The sequence below is a fragment of the Chiloscyllium plagiosum genome, chromosome 22, assembly GCF_004010195.1.
Source record: "Chiloscyllium plagiosum isolate BGI_BamShark_2017 chromosome 22, ASM401019v2, whole genome shotgun sequence".
NCBI classification, from domain to species: domain Eukaryota; kingdom Metazoa; phylum Chordata; class Chondrichthyes; order Orectolobiformes; family Hemiscylliidae; genus Chiloscyllium; species Chiloscyllium plagiosum.
Window position 1 is genome coordinate 17009608 of NC_057731.1, and position 18971 is coordinate 17028578.

The following is an 18971-nucleotide window of genomic DNA, read 5'->3' on the forward strand; positions in this document are numbered from 1 at the left end:
CCGCAGATTTTTCAGCTTGTCCTGTCATAAAAATAGTCAAAAACAAGACAGGAAGTTCCATTTTATAATGCTTTCATCTTAAAATCATTAGAAATGTCAGCCAGACCTTGACTGAAAGTTCCTATTGGTAACTTTGCGCCATGCTTGGGAGCTTATTAGGAATCATTTCTAAATATGATTTGGCAGGTGTTTGGACTTGGAATGTGTTGTTTATTCTGTTGAATTGGATGGACATTATTCCTCAACAGGACAAGACAAGGTTTTCCCAGACCAACATTAGTCGATGATTTCCATCCTTTTCCAAAAAGTATTAGAATTTAGAATCCTCCAGATGATTTTCATTTAGCTTTCTGAGATTGAATTACACTATTCTATTCCATTCTGGTGATGAATGTGATGTGCAAAGCAATTTCTACTGCAGTTATCAGCTGGTGGTGCTGCTAATTTAAAATGGGAGGTATGAATAAACAGTTGTCCATGATCTGGATTATTTATAACTGCGTTCAGTTGCTTTGGAGTCCATTACAAGATTCAGCTGTCTGCTTTTGGTGTGTTTTATTATCACACTTGCATGCATTTATTCAGAAGACTTGTTGATCAAGTGTAATACTTTAAAAATTCATGACTAGTTTATGATGCAATTTGAAATACTGTAATCAGCTTTAATGTTTCTCAGAGCAGTATTTCCAGTAGATGACATTGAGATTTTTAATATTGCCAACAGCAGTAATTTAAGGAGTCTCCCTCCAAATCTGATCAATAATACTTAAAAACCTAGTGTCCCCATCTGATGCCAATTTGTCTGTCCATCTGATGCCAACTAATGTGTGTATGTATTGTGGACTTGTACACCAACAAATTACCAGCAGCTTCCAGATTTCATGTACAGCTCAAAGTGAAGCTGATATTGAAATGAAGTTTGTGTTGAGTGTGCACAAAATTCATGTTGTTGATTTTTCATCAACACGACTGTAATGTTGATGTGGTATTATATCATGGCCTCAGGTTATTTGTGGCTGAGTACAAACTATTTATAGGATTTCAATATGGCTGTAGAGTAGGGAATTACTTGCATGCTTCCAACCACATCTGATACACAGATGCCTAAAAGGCGCTCAAACTTTGAAGCTTCTGTTCAGTCACATGCTTGCAATTTGCAGTGTCGACACCCATGTTACCACCCCATGAATTAAATGTTTTGCCAAACAGTTGGAAAATTTTTAATCAAATGTGAAAATAGGCCCCTTGGATGATGTTGCACCAATGTTTAATAAAATTTTCATAAGACCAATGAAAGCAGACCACATCCATTCTTTGTTAGCTCCATAAATCTGCAGTGTATAATGTTTTTTGCCTTGCTTTGCTCACTGTAGGATAATGCTGGGTTAGCACTGTCTGGTTATGACTGCTTTCCTTGCTGACCTTCTGAAGTTACTGGCTGGCTTTATCATTCTGTAATATATACATAGCTTACTTGCTGGATTTGCTCACATTTTAAAATGGATTCCATTCAAGTTTGTTTTCAGCTGGAATTAAAATATCGAGTCTGTGATTCTAGCTATTCTAAGTCTGAAGAACATTTAAGTCTCTCCATTTAATGCTTGTGCATCATTTATTCTTATATGGACATTGGGAGAACAGGGCAGTGGAATTATTCTTGGATATTTCAACAAACAGCTGGATAGAGACCTGATTCATTTCAGTGGTTAGATTATGTGCTGTAAAATTCTGAGGGTAAAAAGGTAGTGACCATCTGCTGAGCAGAGAGGATCTGTTCAGGCTGTTCTTGTCTGTTTTAGGCACATGAGAAATTTAGCTGTACAACTCAGATCAATTTTAAGAAACTGCTAACTTAAATATGATAACAGAACTTTTCTAAGGAAAATATTTTATTTTAACAGATATCATGACATTCCCTGTAGTGCTGTTCCCAGTAACTCAGAAGATGTGCAGCGTATAAGGACAAGAACATTGATAGCAAGTAAAACGTAGCTGTGTATTTCTATAGGTCAATAAAGGGCTTGTGCTAGCTACACTGGTTAAGTGCTTATGTATGTCAACCAAGAGGCTGCTACCATCCTGGCACCATCATTTCATGTTAGAGAGTTTGATCAGTGTTTTCTTCAAAGTGTAATACTTGATCTTGAAATGTGACAGGAAGAAAATATGCTCTAGATTTACTGTTGGAGATTTGTAAAGCTCTTTCAATTCATTATTCACAAAATTGTATGGTATTAAGTCTTAAAAATCATAGAATAATTGCAGCACAGAAAGAGGCTGTTCAGGGCATTGTGTCCAAGCTGGGTTTCTGCACGATCAACTCGGCTAGTTCCACTCTCTGCCCTTCTTTATCTTGCAAGTATTTCTGTTTAGGTAATTATCCAATTTCCTTTGGAAAGCCATGATTAAATCCAGCACACACCCAGGCAGTACGTTCCGGATCTTAACTAGATGCATTAACAAACCGTGGTTCTTGATGTTTGAGATTGTGGTGCTGTTGGAGCTTTGTTGATTTGCTGCAGTGCACTCTGTATAGTACACAACATATCCACTGTGCACAGTTCAAGTGGGATGTGCCCTGGATAGTGTTGAACTCCATTTATCCAGGCAGGTCAGAAATAGAAGGGCGAATGCCATGTTCATGGGAATGTCTGAAACTGCGATTTTTTTTTTTTTTCTTCTTCTTTCTCCCCCACCCATTCTGCTGACCCGAGGCATAGTCCTGACTTGGAACTATATCAATATTCCTTCACTGCTGGCTCAAAATCCTTTGAAGGTCAAGAGGACATCTGTGCTAGCATTTATTGCCCATCTCTCATCGTCCTGAGAAGTCCTTGAAATGCTATAATTCCTGGCATGGAGTGCCACTCGTTGTCGTGTTTGGGAGGGAGTTTCAGGATCCTGATCCAGCATTAGTGAAGGAACAGTGATATAGTCGCAGGTCCATCTGCTGTGGAGCTTGGAGGCAAGCTTGAATGTGATGCTGTTCCCATGCTGTCCTTGTCTTTTTAGGTGGCAGAGGTCATGGGTTTGGAAGGTACTTTCAGAGGGACCTTGATGAGTTACTGCAGTGCCTTTTGTAGATGGTATACATTGCTACTACTGTGTGTCAGTGGTAAAGAGAGTGACGGTTGAAAGTGGAATGAAATGCCTATCAAGATAACAGCTTAGTCCTCAGTGACGATGTGCTGCTTGAATGTTTTCAGAAGTGCACTCATCCAGGCAAGTGGATAGTATTCCATCATACTTCTGACATGTAGATAATGGACCAGCTTTGGGAAGACAGGTGGTGTGCTACACACCACATATTGTTAGTCCCTAACATGCTTTTGTAGCTATGGTATTTATATGGCTAGTCCAGTTCAGTCAATGGTAGACCACAGGATGTTGATAGCAGAGGATTTAGTGATGGATTGTTTTATTTATATATTTTTAAATTCTGTTGTTGGAGATGACCATTGCCTGGTATTTCTGGGGAGTAAATGTTACTTGGCACTTATCAGACAAACCGCAAGTGTTTTTCATATCTTGTTGCATGACAGCACAAACTCCATTGTTGGAGGAAATAACCATTTCTTAGTTATCAGAAAGCACCCTCACTTCTGACCTTAAGATAGAGCGAAGGTAATTGATAAAGGAGTTTAGAGCGAAGGTAATTGATAAAGGAGTTTGGAGGGATTGCGTCCAGGAGGTTACCCTGAAGAACTTCTTGTAGGGGGCTTAAAATTAAAATGATTGGCCTCAACAATCACAATCGCCTTCTTTTGATTCCAAGCAGTGGAGAATTTCCCTGATTTCCATGGGCTTGGCATTTAGGGCAGTCAGCTGTCTGCTGATCTCTGGAATGTAGATCTTTTTGTCCATGTTTGGAGATGGTTGCAATGAAATCTGGAGCTGAGTAGTCCTGGTGAAATTTGAATTGAGCATCAGTGTAATCGTTATTGCTGGGTAAGTGCCACTTGTTAGCATTGTTCACAGCACCTTCTATCAGTTTGCTGAATGTAAAGGTGATAATTGGCCAGATTGAATTTCTCCTGTCCTTTTGTGGACCAGATGTAGCTGGGCAGTTTTCCATAGCTGGGTAAATGCAAGTGTCGTAGCTGTACTGGAACCAGTTGACCAATGGTGAACCTAATTCTAGAGCTTAAGTCTTGACTAATTGGGGAGGCAGTTGCCTAGTGGTATTATCGCTCGACTGTTAATCCAGAAACCTAGAGTAATGTTCTGGGGACCTGGTTTCGAATCCCACCACAGCAGATGGTGGAATTTGAATTCAATTTTTTAAAAAAAGGTATCTCGAATTAAGAGTCGATTGATGACTATGAAATCATTGGCAATTGTTGGAAAAACCCATTTGTTTCACAAATGGCTTTTAGGGAAGGAATCTGCCATCCTTGCCTGGTCTGGCCTACATGTGACTCCAGAGCCACAGGAATGTGGTTGACTCTTAACTGCCCTCTGAAATGGTCCAGCAAGCCACTGAGTTGTATCAATCGCTGGAAAATTACAACAATGAAACCAGATGGACCACCTGGCATCACCTTTTGGAACTAGAAAAGACAACGGCAAAATCACAAATAGCCCTGTCGACAATCAGAGTCCTCCTTACCAACATCTGGGGACTGGTGCTGAAATTGGGAGAGCTGTCTCCCAGACTAGTCAAGCAACAGCCTGACATAGTCATTCTTACAGAACCATATCTTACAGAGAACAGCCCAGACACCACCATTACCATCCTTGGGTATGTCCTGTCCCCCCAGCAGGACAGACCCAGCAGAGGTGGTGGCGTGGTGGGATACAGTCGAGATGGAGTTGTCCTGGGAGTCCTTGACATTGACTCTGGACCCCATGAAGTCTCATGGCTTCAGGTTAAACATGGGCAAGACAACCTCTTACTCCACCCTCTTTTGGCTGATGAATCCGTACTCCTCCAGGTTGAACAACATTTTGAGGAAGCACTGAAGGTGGCAAGAGAGCAAAATGTACTCTCGGTGGGGGATTTCCATGTCCACTATCAGCAGTGCTACTGATAAAGCTGGTTGGATCCTAAAGGATATAACTGCTAGGCTGGATCTACAGCAGATGGTGAAGGAACCTACAAGAGGAAAATACATACTTGACCTCATCTTTACTAATCTGCCCGCTGCCGAAGCATCTGACCATGAGAGTGAAGGTAAAAGTGACCACCACACTGTTCTTGTGGAGACAAAGTCCCACCTTCACATTGAGAATAACCTCCATCATGTTGTGTAGCACTATCACCGCGCTAAATGGGACAGACTTCGAACCAGTCTAGCAGCTCAAGACTGGGCATCCATGTGCTGTGGGCATCAATAGCAGCAGAACTGTGCTCCAGCACAATCTACAACCTTGTGGCCTGGCATATTCCCGTCTCAACCATTAGCCAGGGTATCAACCCTTTTCAATGGAGAGTGCAGGAGGCCATGCCAAGAGCAGCATCAGCTATACCTAAAAATGAGGGGTCTGCCTGGTGAAGCTACCAAACAGGACTACTTGCATCCCAAATGGCATAAACAGCAAGTGATAGACAGAGCTAAGCGATCCCACAACTAATGGATCAGATCTAAGCTCTGCAGTCCTTCCATATCTAGTCGTGAATGGTGATGGACAATTAAACAACTTACTGAAGGAGGAGGCTGCGTAAATATCCCCATCATCGATGATGGAGGAGCCCAGCACATCAGTCAGTAGTCATGGCACATGTTGGTACCCATGACATGGGTTAAAAAAAATGAAATCCTGCAAACATGAATTTGAAGTGGTGGTAGATTAAAGAGGAAGACTACTAAGGTTGTAATCTCTGCATTACTTCCAGTGCCATATGCTACTGAGTTTAGGAATATGTCATATGAATGCATGGCTAAAGGGATGGTGTAGGAGGGAGGGAGTTTTTGATAATTAGATCATTTGGGATAGTCTCTGGGCTAGGTGGGGTCTGTACCAGCTGGTCTGGCTGCACCCATATTGAAGTGAATCCAATATCCTTGCTGGGAGCTTTGCTTATGTTGCTGGGGAGGTTTTGAACTAGAATGGCAAGGAGATAGGGTACAGCATAGATGTCAAGTTTGGGAGCAAGGTCCAATCAGATATAGCAGGAATGCTAGGACAGTTCAGTTGGCAGACAAGACGTGGACAGCAACAATCACTTGGAAGGTCCAGAAAGTTAAATTGTACCTAATTTAAAGCAAGGAGTTTTAAGGAGTAAAACAGATGAACTTAGAGCATTGGAATATGAAATGGTTGCAGTCACTGAGACATGGTTAAAGGAAGGGCAGGTCTTGCAGTTCAATATTCCAGGATATTGAAGTTTCAGGTGGGATAGTTGGGTGGGGGATGGCGGTGGGTAAGAGAGGTGGGGGCATTTCATTATTGATAAGAGATCATCACTCCAAATAATGAGGGTGGATTCCCTGAAGGCTCTTCTTATGAGGCTATCTGGTTAGAGCTTAGAAGTAAAAGGAGCACGATGCTGGGATTATACTACAGGCCATTAAGTCTAAGGTTATTATAGAAAGAGATAAGGGTGATGCAGAAGTTAAGTGTGTAAATTGGAGGAAGACTGATTTCAATATCTTAGTAAGGATCTGGTAAACATAGATGGGCTCTATTGTGGTAGTGTCCCTGCCCCAGACAGAGACCCACAGGGTTCAAGTCCCACCTATTCCAGAGGAGTGTAATAACATCTCTGAACGGGTTGATTCGAAAAATATAGGTTGAATTTTTTAAAAAATCTAGCAATCGTAGACTGGGCACAGTTACTTGCACATAAATCTACCGTTGGAAAGTGAAAGTCTTTTAAAGGAAGTATAGTGAGAGTTCAGAGTCACTGTGCCCTTTAAGAGTGAAGGGGAAGGGCAGCAACTCCAGCGAACCCTGAATGTCGAGGGATATGGAATTTGAAAAGAAAAAGGAGGAAGGGAGGGTGCAAGAAGAAATAAAAAGAAATTAGGAAGACAAAGAGGGACCATTAAACTCTCTTTAGGCAGATAGGAGTAAGGAAAGCCAAAAGGCTTTTTATAAGTATATTAAGAGCAAGAGGATTATCAGGGAAAGAGTCAAGTGTAATAGAGACCAAAGGGCAATCTGTACTTGGAGCCAGAAGACATGGGTGAGATCTGATGGGTATTTCTCATCTGGATTTTTGGGAGATGAGGGAGGAGATAGTTAATACTTTGCTGCCTGCAGGTGAAGTACCAGATAACTGGAGGATAGCTCCAGGACCACAGCGGGTCTAGGCCAGGTAATACAGACCACTTAGTCTGCTGTCAGTGATAGGGAAATTATTGGAAAAAAAATTCTGATTAATCAATGCTTGGGAAGGCCGGGATTGATCAGGGATAGTCAGGGTGGATTTGTTAGAGGGAGAGTCTATCTGACTAATTTAGTTTTTTAAAGTGACTAAAAATATGATGAATATCTGTTGACATATTGTGCAGTTAATGTGATTTACATGGACTTCAGTAAAGCCTTTGACCAGGTCCCAAATGGAAGTAAGAATCCATGGAATTAAAGGCAAGTTCGCAAACTGGATCCAAAATTGGTGTGCAAATAGACAGCAAAGGGTGATGGAGGATTGTTTTTCATGATTGGAAATCCGAGCAGTTGTGTACCACCGGGATCGGTGCTGGGAGCCTTGCTGTTTATTCAGTGCATTAATGACTTGGATATGAACATAAAGGTATAATTAGTAAGTTCACAGATGGCAGGAAAATTGGTGGTGTTGATAGTGAGGAGGATGGTCTCCGGGTGCAGTTTGATATTGATCAGCTGGTAAATTGGGCAGAGCGATGTCATATGGAACTTAAGCCTGATAATTATGAAGTTATACAGTTTGGGAGATCGAGTAAGGGAAGGATAGACATTATGAATGGTAGTTACCTAGGGTGAACTGAGGAACAAAGGGACTTTGGTGTAGAAGTTGAGAGAATCATAGAATAGAATCCCTCAATACAGATATGGGCCTTTTGACACATTTGAGTCTGCACTGATTCTTTGAAGAGCATCCCAAACAAATCCCCCCCCCCCCCCCCCCCCCCCCCCCCCCCCCACCACGGCATTATCCCTGCAATTCCGCATGTATCTTGACTAACCCATCTGGCCTGCACATCCCTGAACACCAAGGGGTCATTTAACATGGCAAGTCCACCTAAGCTACACATCTGACTTAAAGATGTTGTCCTATACACTGGTTACGGGAAAAGCCAAAGTCATACTGACTTTAAGAAAAATAAAATTATTTTAAAAAATCATGCAATAATGAGGGACTGAGGCTCAACACTTGCAATGTTAGTTTTCTGGGCTTGAAATGTTGTTTGTTAACTATGATGTAAGCTGTTAAAAAATTGATCCTAATTGATTGTGTAGGGATCAACATTTTCATTAATTTTGCACAAACGTCAAAACCTAGTAATGGTGTTGGTTGTATGTGCAGACTTGCAGCAACAGACCCTGTGGTGAAGCAGAGTGCTTCTGGCTGCCTCTAGGATACCACACTTATCGGCATTGGCAGATACCAGAGTTGCTGATGTGTTTTATATCTAGGGAATACAGGCAGTGATCATTTGGCCATCAGCACAATTACAAATGTTCCTTGCTGACCAGGGAATTTTAAACAAACATGTCAATCCACTCTCACTACAGCCGAAATCGCTTTCCCCTTCCACTTGTCCTGATCCCCTCTTTCTTGCTGCCAGACCTGACTCCACCTTCTCCTGCTTTGGGTCTGACCTGCACAACCCCCACCCACCCCACCGCCAGACCCAAGATATGTCACCCAACCAACCAGCTGATCCAGCTAAAGACCCGATCACGTAAATGGCACCCTAACCACCTGGCACCTAACAGACATGCTTAACCTTTCACGGGTTGTGATGATGGATCTTTAAAGAGCAGAATATGGCAGCTGGTTGCTGTGAGAAAGAGGGTTGTGGATGTAGGTTTGCTCGCTGAGCTGGAAGGTTCATGTTCAGAAGCTTCGTCTGGAGGTTCCCTGAAGATGTTACCTAGTATGGTGATGAAGCCTCTGAAAACAAACCTTCCAGCTCAGTGAGCAAACCTACATCCAGAACCTCAACCTGAGCTACAAATCTTCTCAAAGCTTGCTAAAAAGAGGATTGCTCAGAGATATGGGGGAGCTGTCTGAATGGAAGATTGGCTTCACGTTTCTGCAGAGTCCTGATCAGAATGTCCTGTTAGAAAGGTGGAGGAGAGATGGAATGGCAATCTCTCAAAATGCTACTCCTTGAAAAATCTGGCTCCTTGTGTTTTAAACTTATCATCCTATAAGAAATGTTTTCACAACATAATCCATGCAGATACACTGAAACTTATGTGAGCTGCTGATTGCTAAAGAGGTCTCGCAAACTAGCATTTGCACAGAACTTGCTTGTGGTAAATGCTGCTATTAAAATACCTTTTCATTAGTGCTGTGGCACATTACTGTCTTTTCAGAGGATGCTGAATGTGCTGGACAAGATTTTCGGCTGGCAACTCAAACCAAGTTGCCCAGATTTTTTGAAAATGAGTTTCATTGTAAAATAATTGATAACATTGTTCATTGTGGTTCCTGTTTCAGAGATAGTTGGATTAAACACCACCTGAATAGGAATCTGGTGCTGAATGTGATATACCTGCAGTTCCAACTATGGAGTTCTTGAAAATGTCAGTTGTGCCAGTGATTTAATGCTCTTGTCAATAGTTGCTTGTCTTGGTTAGTCCCACTTGTCCAAGTCTGGGATTCACTGCTAGGGCTAATGTCATGTATTGGGCTTATTGAATGTAATAGAGGGCAGCATGTGTTCTTGCCTGAGAATTGGTAGGTCTGCTTCCTCTTAAGTACTGGGCAGAAAGAGGGGCTTAGCTCAAATCTGGTACAAGTTGTACCAAATGGGTTGAAGGGAATGGATAATGACGAAAAGATGCGAATGATAATGACTGGGCAAGTGTGTGACAATGAAGTCAAGAAAAAAATTGAAGTGGATGTGGAACTGAATGGTACTAAAAGGGACAAAAGGTGGGAGCAAGCAAGAACAGTGCTTTAGGGTAGGAGAGGGAGAGTACGTGCATTCCCTGAGGTGTATCAGGAGGAATAGGAATGTAGTGTTGAAGTTAGGGAACATGAACTGAGAATGTTGAAGGAGAATGTACATTACTGTGAAAAGTGGGATGGAATTTAGAAAGTATATACACTGTCCTCAGGAGCAAGGGTTGAGGTGTTTAGAGTGACTTTTTCAATAGAATTGCTTTGTGGTGGAGTGATTTTTAACTTTACAGCTTCCAATGCCATTTCACTTATATTTTTCTTCAGAAATTAAAATGAAAAATTAGGAGATATAAAACTACTTAAATCTGAGTTTAATTTCAAGGTTAAAAATTAAAACTGTTTGAAGGGCGGGGTGCTTCTTCAGTTTTTAGAATTGCACCACCAATTTTAAGTCAACATTTAGATTTTTTTTTCCAGGTTGTTATGTATTCATGGCCTTGCCTTTTAATACAAATGAAGGAACGACTATGTAATGATCCCTCATTTTTACATGTTGGCAATCTGATTAGGCACATGAATAATGCAAAATGGCTGCAGAATTTAGAAACATTTCCCATTTGAAAAAGGGAAGGTTCAGAAATAAAATTAGAGAAAGTATTCATGACAAACTTCAATGTATTTAGTATGGTCATTTGAGACTATAATTTCTGATAGCATTTGAAAACAAATTTGGAAAGGTGAAAAAATGGTTCAAATGTAAATGGTGAAACTACGGACATGTGGGCATTGATGGCAAGGCCACAGTTTATTGTCCATCCTTGAGATGGCACTGGTGATACCACTTCTTTAGGTGCTGTAGTCCATGTGATACAAGTCCAGCCATAATGCAGACTGGGAGAGAGGTGCAGGACTTTGAACTGGAAGCTACAATGAAAGGGTGGTGCTACAATCCCAAGTTGGGATGGTGTGTGACTTGGCAGCAGCAGCAGTTTACTGCACCAGCAATAAGTTTGGAGTTGGGCAAAGTCCTGAACAAATGTTTAATTGAGGAATGAGAGAAATTATGACTATTTCCTAGACCACTGATGTCTTTTTGGGGCTCTGTTCATTTCTAAGATTGAGTTATTATCTTGGGTTTATGCTAGTTTTTGGAGCTGTTTGTCAGCCTTTGCTTGTTTTCTAGGTTTACTTGTTGAGTTCTCCCTTTTCATTTTGATTATGGAAATTGGAGAATAGAGTTAATATCTATGCTTACTGCTAGTTAGTTGTTGGTGACTATCACAATAGGAACTGGTTAGAGTTTAAGTATTCAAGTGATCACTATGATGAAAATGAAGAAATTTAGTTTAAATATACGTTGTGATCTCCGTTAAGCTGAAAGCAGGTTCTGGAATTGATTTCCATGAAGATGGAATAGCAAACTGTAGCAATGTAAAGTGCAGCTAATTAAAATGTAGGCCTGGCTGCTTTCTGGGATCGTGCTGGGCCAGTCTGGATTACTGACAAAAACTGCCGGATCATGTGGTTTTTTGACACATTTTGAATTACTGTAAGGGCTGTTGCTATATTTTCTGTGCATTGATGCAAAAATTTTAAATCAAATGAACTAATCAAAGCAATCTGTTTAGCACCTGAGGTTTTCCACAAAACCATTTATTACAACTCGGCGGATGGCTTTAACGATTATTGGATGGAATATTCCTTTGTTTTATTTGTTCTACTGAAGGGACACGGTCTTTCTCGTTGAACATAAATTTAATGAATGCCTGTGATGTACATTAAATATATCTTCATGCTGCGAAAGATTTCCTTGTGTCCATATTATACTTGGCTGACTAAATGACAAAACTGTGCCTAAAATGCTTTTCCTCGAAGAATTTCTTGTAAATGAAATGCCATTTAGAATGCCAAGACTTGGTGTCACATGACTTCCAAATTGTTGTTTTTATACTTGTTTTATTCTTCAGATACTCCTTTCATTGTACGTATGGGGAAGGATTTGGGAGAATAGCTTGTGGTTGACATGCTGTTAGGGTTTCATTAACCTAACAAGATAGCGTGGGGACTCCCGAATGGCCTAATTTGAATTTCTGTCGTCTTCTCCTCTGGTCTTATTGCCCTATTTTCAGATTTCATCTTTTACCATAAAATGTGCAGTGGGGTTTGAATTGCCACTTTTATTTTTATCACAATTATTTTCTTCCATTTATTCCTGTAATACGTATCGACATTCTCCTATATCTCATTCATATTCTCATTATTTGCATAAGAGTCTTGGCTGTAAAATTGTTGAGGCTATTTGGCCACTGCAGCTGAGTTCTGGCCTAAATTTTGATGTTTTCTTGCCCGTTTCTTCAGAAGGAGCTGCTGGATCACAATCAATTGTTCACATTTTCCTTCCTGAACTCTGTGGTGCAGACACTTGTTTGTAGCAGTCCTGTTGCTACGTTGGCTGAAATCCGGATTGGTTAAAAATCATAACCAAAACCATCATGTTCTGAAACATAGCATCTAGGAACAAAGAAACAGGAGTAGGCTGTTGGAAGTTACTGGTCAGGCCGAACACAGAAAAGTGAACAGGTTGACACAGATTGGCTCAAAGATCCATAGTTGAATTTTCAATTTGTTTCTTTGTAATTGTTGCTTGTCCTGTTCAGTGTTTCCAGCATTTCCCATTTTCCTATGAGTACTGCACTTTTTGCTTTTGACCATTCTGTACATCCTGCACCTATTCACCGGATAGACATGGCCGACCAAAGACCTTTAGACGTGACACATTTTTTTAAAATTGCAAAAGCAACATTATCATTGAAAGGATTGATATGGCATTTGCCAGGCAGAAGTGAGTCAATTGGTTGTTGCTTTTCTAAATGTACGACTTGAATATTCTCTATGAAATGCTTGCTTAGTCATAGGGAGTGAAGCACAAATGCTTTCATTATCTGTGGAAGAAATGTTTGTCCATCTTGGGTTTAAATTTTATTAATCAAGAGTCTCAAAGGGATATGAGCCCAAGGCAGGCATATGGAGCTAGGCCACAGATCAGCCATGATCTTATTGAATGGCAGAGCAGGATTAAGGGGCTGAATGGCCTACTCCTGTTTCTTTGTTCCGAGATGCTGTATTTCTTAAATTATTCATTTATTTCACTTATTTTCAGGTCAATGAAGACCAGTGGTATCATTTAAGATAGGATAATGTTAGTAATCTATACACTGGATATATTATGACAGACATCTTTACTGTTTGTAAGCTGAGAAGGCACGCAGATAACTATTGAAAGATTGTCTAAGATGCTTGGTCATTCATTAAATTACTAAACATTTTTTTAAAAATTAAATTTACCTTCAATCACTAGTTGGACAAATTGTAGATGAATTCCATTGTGTAGGATCTGTAGCAAAGCAAATTTTGCAGTTGTTAACTTATCTCCTTTAGCTTTGATCATGTAAATTATGAGGGGCATGGATAGGGTAAATAGACAAAGTCTTTTCCCTGGGGTTGGGGAGTCCAGAACTAGAGGGCATAGGTTTGGGGTGAGAGGGGAAAGATATAAAAGAGACCTATGGGGCAACTTTTTCACGCAGAGGGTGGTAACGGTATGGAATGAGCTGCCAGAGGATGTGGTGGAGGCTGGTACAATTGCAACATTTAAAAGGCATTTGGATGGATATATGAATAGGAAGGGTTTGGAGGGATATAGGCCGGGTGCTGGCAGATGGGACTAGATTGGCATGGATGGGTTGGACCAAAGGGTCTGTTTCCATGCTGTACATCTCTATGACTTTATTGTCAATCTCATGATTTTAGTCAAACTGATTTTATTAACTAAGCCCCAGATCACACTCAACTAATCATTCTAAAAAGTCCTGAATCAGGATAATAACTTATTATGTGCTTCTCAAATAGAAGAGGGAAGGAAAGAAGTGAAATATCTTTGGAACCGGATCTTAACACTTTACCTGTAGAACCAGGTGTTCCTTATAATTGTGCTTTAATAAACCTGAAGGAGCAAGTAATGCAAACAACACAAATATATTCTTTTGATTTCCACATAAGATGAGTTCACAGTCTGCCCCAGATATTGGAGTGGTATAGAACCTTATCAGTACTTTTAAAACGCTGGAGGATAAACTCTATTTCCTAATTAGAGTTCTTAAAAGCTTCAAGATACAAGCGATGTTAACAAAATATGAATTTATTCTGTCACTTGCTCATCTTGAGATGGTGCTAATAGGTTGCCAATTTAAGTTGCACAGCCAGTGGCAGTGAAGGAACAACAATGTCCCAGAATGTTGTGTGGTTTGGAAAACGCCTTGTAAGTGATGTTGCATCTGTCCTTTTAACCCATAGAAGTGCTGGATTCGTTGCTCTAAAGTATTTTTTTTGCTTTATTTTTGTTAAAAAAAATACTTTTCTGCGATGTATACCCATAAGTCACTGGATCAATGGACTTTTAGTAAGTGGACTTGTGCCAATCCAGCAAATGACTTCATCTGCAGTTTTGTTGCTGCTGCATCCTTCCATGAAGAGAAGAATATTTCATCATGTGATTAAATAGACAGACTTTGAAGAGCCAGAAGGTAAGTCCGTCACCAAAAAATACCCAGCCTGGTGACATGCTGTCATAGCTTGGTGTCTAGATGGCTGTCTGATTGAGTTACTGATTAGCATTGCTCACATTTCAATTGACAGAAATCAAATGGGTTGAATATAGGTGGTGAAATGGTGCAGGTTAACTGCCAGGAGAATCTGTCAATTAAAAAACAAATTGCTCATTAGTAGATTACAAATAGCAGTTGTGGTGATATCTAAATATATCTTTATATATCTAAATATTTGTTTTTTACATATCTAAAAAATATTTTAGCTGCGTCATCTGTGTTTGACAATGTTATTAAAAATGTAATATGTTTGAGAACCTAATGCCATGGATATTCTGTACATAAAATTAGATATGTTTAATATATGAAGAGTCCCTCCCATAATTTTGGGAAGGGTAGAAGTTGACTCTTAACGCACCAGTCATTTGGTATTACCCTGAACAACAATTGAACAACTGAAATTATGTTTTGAAGTAAGTCCATCTGACTGGGTCAAGTTGGTGGTTGAGTCCGAATTTGAGCTACAAATTTTTTTATATTTGGAGGAGGTAATTTCTCTTGTTAGGGTTTGGAGTTTTTTTTATTTACAACTTTGAAATTCAACTTTTTACAACCAACATTGTGATATATTTGTGTCCTTGCAACCTGGGCTTCATTTTTAACCTGGCATTGGAAAACAACTTTTAAGTTTATTAAAATGTTGCTGAGGTAAAAACCTTCATTCTCTGAGCTTGATAATCCTGATTGCATGTTGACGGAAGTTGGGTGTATTGTAAAAAATATATTGTGCATTTATTCAGCAAATCTGCTTTATCTTGGATGAAACTTGAAGAAAAAGTAAATGTTGAATGAGAAATTCTAACTCAGATTTCTTCTACATTCCACTTCGTTTAGAGTTTTTAAACGTCTGCTGTCTTTTTATCCTTTCTCTTTGATATTTTGCAGTAAGCTTTCTCTAGCTAGAAGGGAGGGTGGAACTCCTGCAATTATCTCTTTGTGATGGAAAACTGAGAAAAGTAGAAGAGGTGGCTGAGAAGAAACCAAATCAGCACAAACTCGACTGAAATTTAGCTTTTTGTGTTCCTGACCTTTGGGTGGACTGTAAAATTACTGTGCTGACCAGAAGAATTGAGCAGATTTCAATGATGATTACTGGACCTCAATTAATGTCAGTGGTATTTTGACTATATAGTAGACCACAACTCCAAATCTCTGCAGTGTATTTGGTCCCCAAATGATATAATATGAGACAACTTATTAGTAAATTTAATAGTAATGTAATGTTACACTGAAGTAGTGTTGACTGACTGGCTTTGAGAGATTAACATTTGCATCGTAGTTTCTAACCTCTGAAATGATCTGAATACTGAAACAATAGAATTGACCAAATTGATTCTCCGTTACATCCAAAAACACACAACAGAATTACAATGTATGGTCAACCTAGACCTACTGCTTCCAAGGCAGGTATTGCTCAAGTCTTCAGCCCCTTGCTCATTACCATGTGGGTAGTCAGCATTAACTAAGCAGTTGAGCAGCTGCATGCCTTCGTAGAGGGTCAAGAACTGAAAAGTAAGCAACAATTAAATCTAGTTCAGGATCTTCAGGAGGGCATAGATTTGTAAGCAGCATGCGCAGGCAAGTGACCAAACAATGAATGACTGGAAAAATAGGATGGTGCATCATGGCTGCAGCAGATACTGGTTGTCAACTCATAACTGATTCTGATGGGGAAAAGACATAAGAATCCACACCATGGGAGAGGCTCCTAGATTTTGTATTACTGGATGAAAGCTTTGGTCAAGAAGCTATAAAGGAGGAGAGATGTGCTATCCATAAGATACTACAAAGCCCTCTAGAGAAATTTGAAGACCCTCAGACTGGATAGGTATGACTGTCAGTATGAAGAGTCAAAGCTATTGACCTGGATATAGGGCCATAAGACATTCAGTGAGCATTCATAAGAAGTCAAGGACATACTGTCAACTGCATCACTTTGTGTATAACTATAACAATTTTAGATTAGAGCAGTGCTGGAAAAGCACCGCAGTTCAGCCAGCATCTGAGGAGCAGGAAAATCGACGTTTTGGGCAAAAGCCCTTCATCAGGAATAGAGGCAGGGAGCTTGCAGGCTGGAGAGATAAATGAGAGGAGAGTGGGGGTGGGGATAAAGTAGCATTGAATACAATAGATGAATGGGGTGGGGATGGAAGTGATAGGTCAGGGAGGAGGGTGGGTTGACAGGAAGAATGCGTGATAGCCCAGTCCCACTACACCACCAGTTGGTCCAATAGTAAAAATGTGTCAATTCAATTGCCAAAATGGCCCATTGATCCACAACAAAAGACTTTTTTCACAATGTTTCTTTCGTAACTAGAAATAATCCATTTATAGCAAACAATATTTATTCTTAAAGCAAGTGGAAAGCACTGATTAATGTCTATGTTGGGAAATAAAACTTGACCTCCGTTAATCCCAAACAAAGACACTAAAAATAACAAAGCTGATACTGTTTTTTTTTGGGGACAAAAACAAAATGGAGAAAGCAACTCCTGTTGGCCAAGGGGCTGGATGTGAAGGATGAAAGACGATGACTTCGCCCATTCACTGAACTTCCTGTTGATGAAGTCGAATTGCAGGCAGCCATAGACTGATGGTAGAACTATAGTTCTGAATGCACTGAACCTGGATATCAGTCTTTAGAATGTAGTCAGTCCAGCTTTTAAGGTTTCTTTTAAGGTAGTTATAAATACTGATATTTGGAAACTCTTATCAGATTCACAAGCCCTTCTACTGGGAACAGCGCATGAGGAGAGAGGCTTTCAGCCTCCAGAATGTCTTGCTAACTGAATCCTGGGTCTGTAAAACAGAATTCTAAGTCCAGATTCTGGCAAGCATTAGCATAGAGGATTGTAAGTCATATTTCCTTGAGGACTTTGCTGGGCTATTTTCTCAAAGCCACTTGAATTTTCTTTCAACAATAGGTGGCTAACACCTGCAATTTGTTGATTCTGCTCCTTCATGAGACTGTTTTAACCCAGAAAATATGCAAACTATTCCATATCATCCAATTTTTCCATGTGATCCGAAAATATGAATGTGTTTCACTAATGCTCACCACCCCTCATTCCCATTTTTCAACCATCAGTAATGTCTTCTCATACAGAACTGGCTCAAAGGTAGAAGACAGAGGGTGATGGTGGAGGATTGTTTTTCAGACTGGAGGCCTGTGACCAGTGGAGTGCCACAGGGATCGGTAGAGGATCCACTACTTTTCATCATTTATATAAATGATTTGGATGTGAGCACAAGAGGTATAGTTAGTAAGTTTGCTGATGACACCAAATTGGCGGTGTAGTGGACAGTGAGGAAGGTTACCTTTAGATTACAACGGGATCTTGATCAGATGAGACAATGGGCTAAGAAGTGGCAGATGGAATTTAATCAAGGTAAATGTGAGGTGCTGCATTTTGGGAAAGCAAATCTTAGCAGGATTATACACTTAATGGTAAGGTCCTAGGGAGTGTTGCTGAACTAAGAGACAATGGTGTGCAGGTTCATAGCTCCTTGAAAGTAGAGTCGCAGGTAGACAGGATAGTGAAGGCGGCATTTGGTATGCTTTCCTTTATTGGTCAGGGTATTGAGTACAGGAGTTGTGAAGTCACGTTGCAGCTGTACAGGACATTGGTTCAGCCACTTTTGGAATATTGCATGTAGTTCTGGTCTCCTTCCTATCGGGAGGATGTTGTGAAATTTGAAGGGCTTCAGAAAAGATTTACAAGGATGTTGCCAAGGTTGGAGGATTTGAGCTATAGGGAGAGGTTGACTAGGCTGGGGCTGTCTCCCCTGGACCATCAGAGGCTGAGGGGTGATCTTCTAGAGGTTTATAAAATCATGAGCGGCATGGATAGGGTAAATGGGCAAAGTCTTTTCCCTGGGGTCGGGGAGTCCAGAACTAGAGGGCATAGGTTTAGGGTGAGAGGGGAAAGATATAAAAGAGACCTACGGGGCACCGATTTCACAGAGGGTGGTATGTGTATGGAATGAGCTGCCAGAGGAAGTGGTGGAGGCCAGTACAATTACAACGTTTAAAAGGCATTAACTTTATTTGTGCCTCTTAGTTAACATTGATCATTTGAACTCCTCATGTTCTTAACATTGCTGCAAGCCTCACACCTCTATCATGTACATACTTCCAACCTTTCAGTGACAGTACCAACATTATCTGAACAGATTGTGCCACACTAACTGACCCACTTTCTTTGTCTTGCAAGACAAGGTAACTGGGAGTGGCAGGTGCTAACCAGCAGAAGGCATGCCTTTATTCTTTTGTTGAAGACAATGCTGACCATCATTTGAGCAGC

At 40.4% G+C, this 18971-nt stretch overlaps 1 protein-coding gene across 5 annotated transcripts in view; it reads left to right on the forward strand.

The window, feature by feature from the left end:
* cpeb3 (cytoplasmic polyadenylation element binding protein 3) overlaps positions 1-18971 on the forward strand; it is a 114657-nt gene that overhangs the window by 67721 nt on the left and 27965 nt on the right. The gene's annotated exons all lie outside the window — the stretch shown is intronic.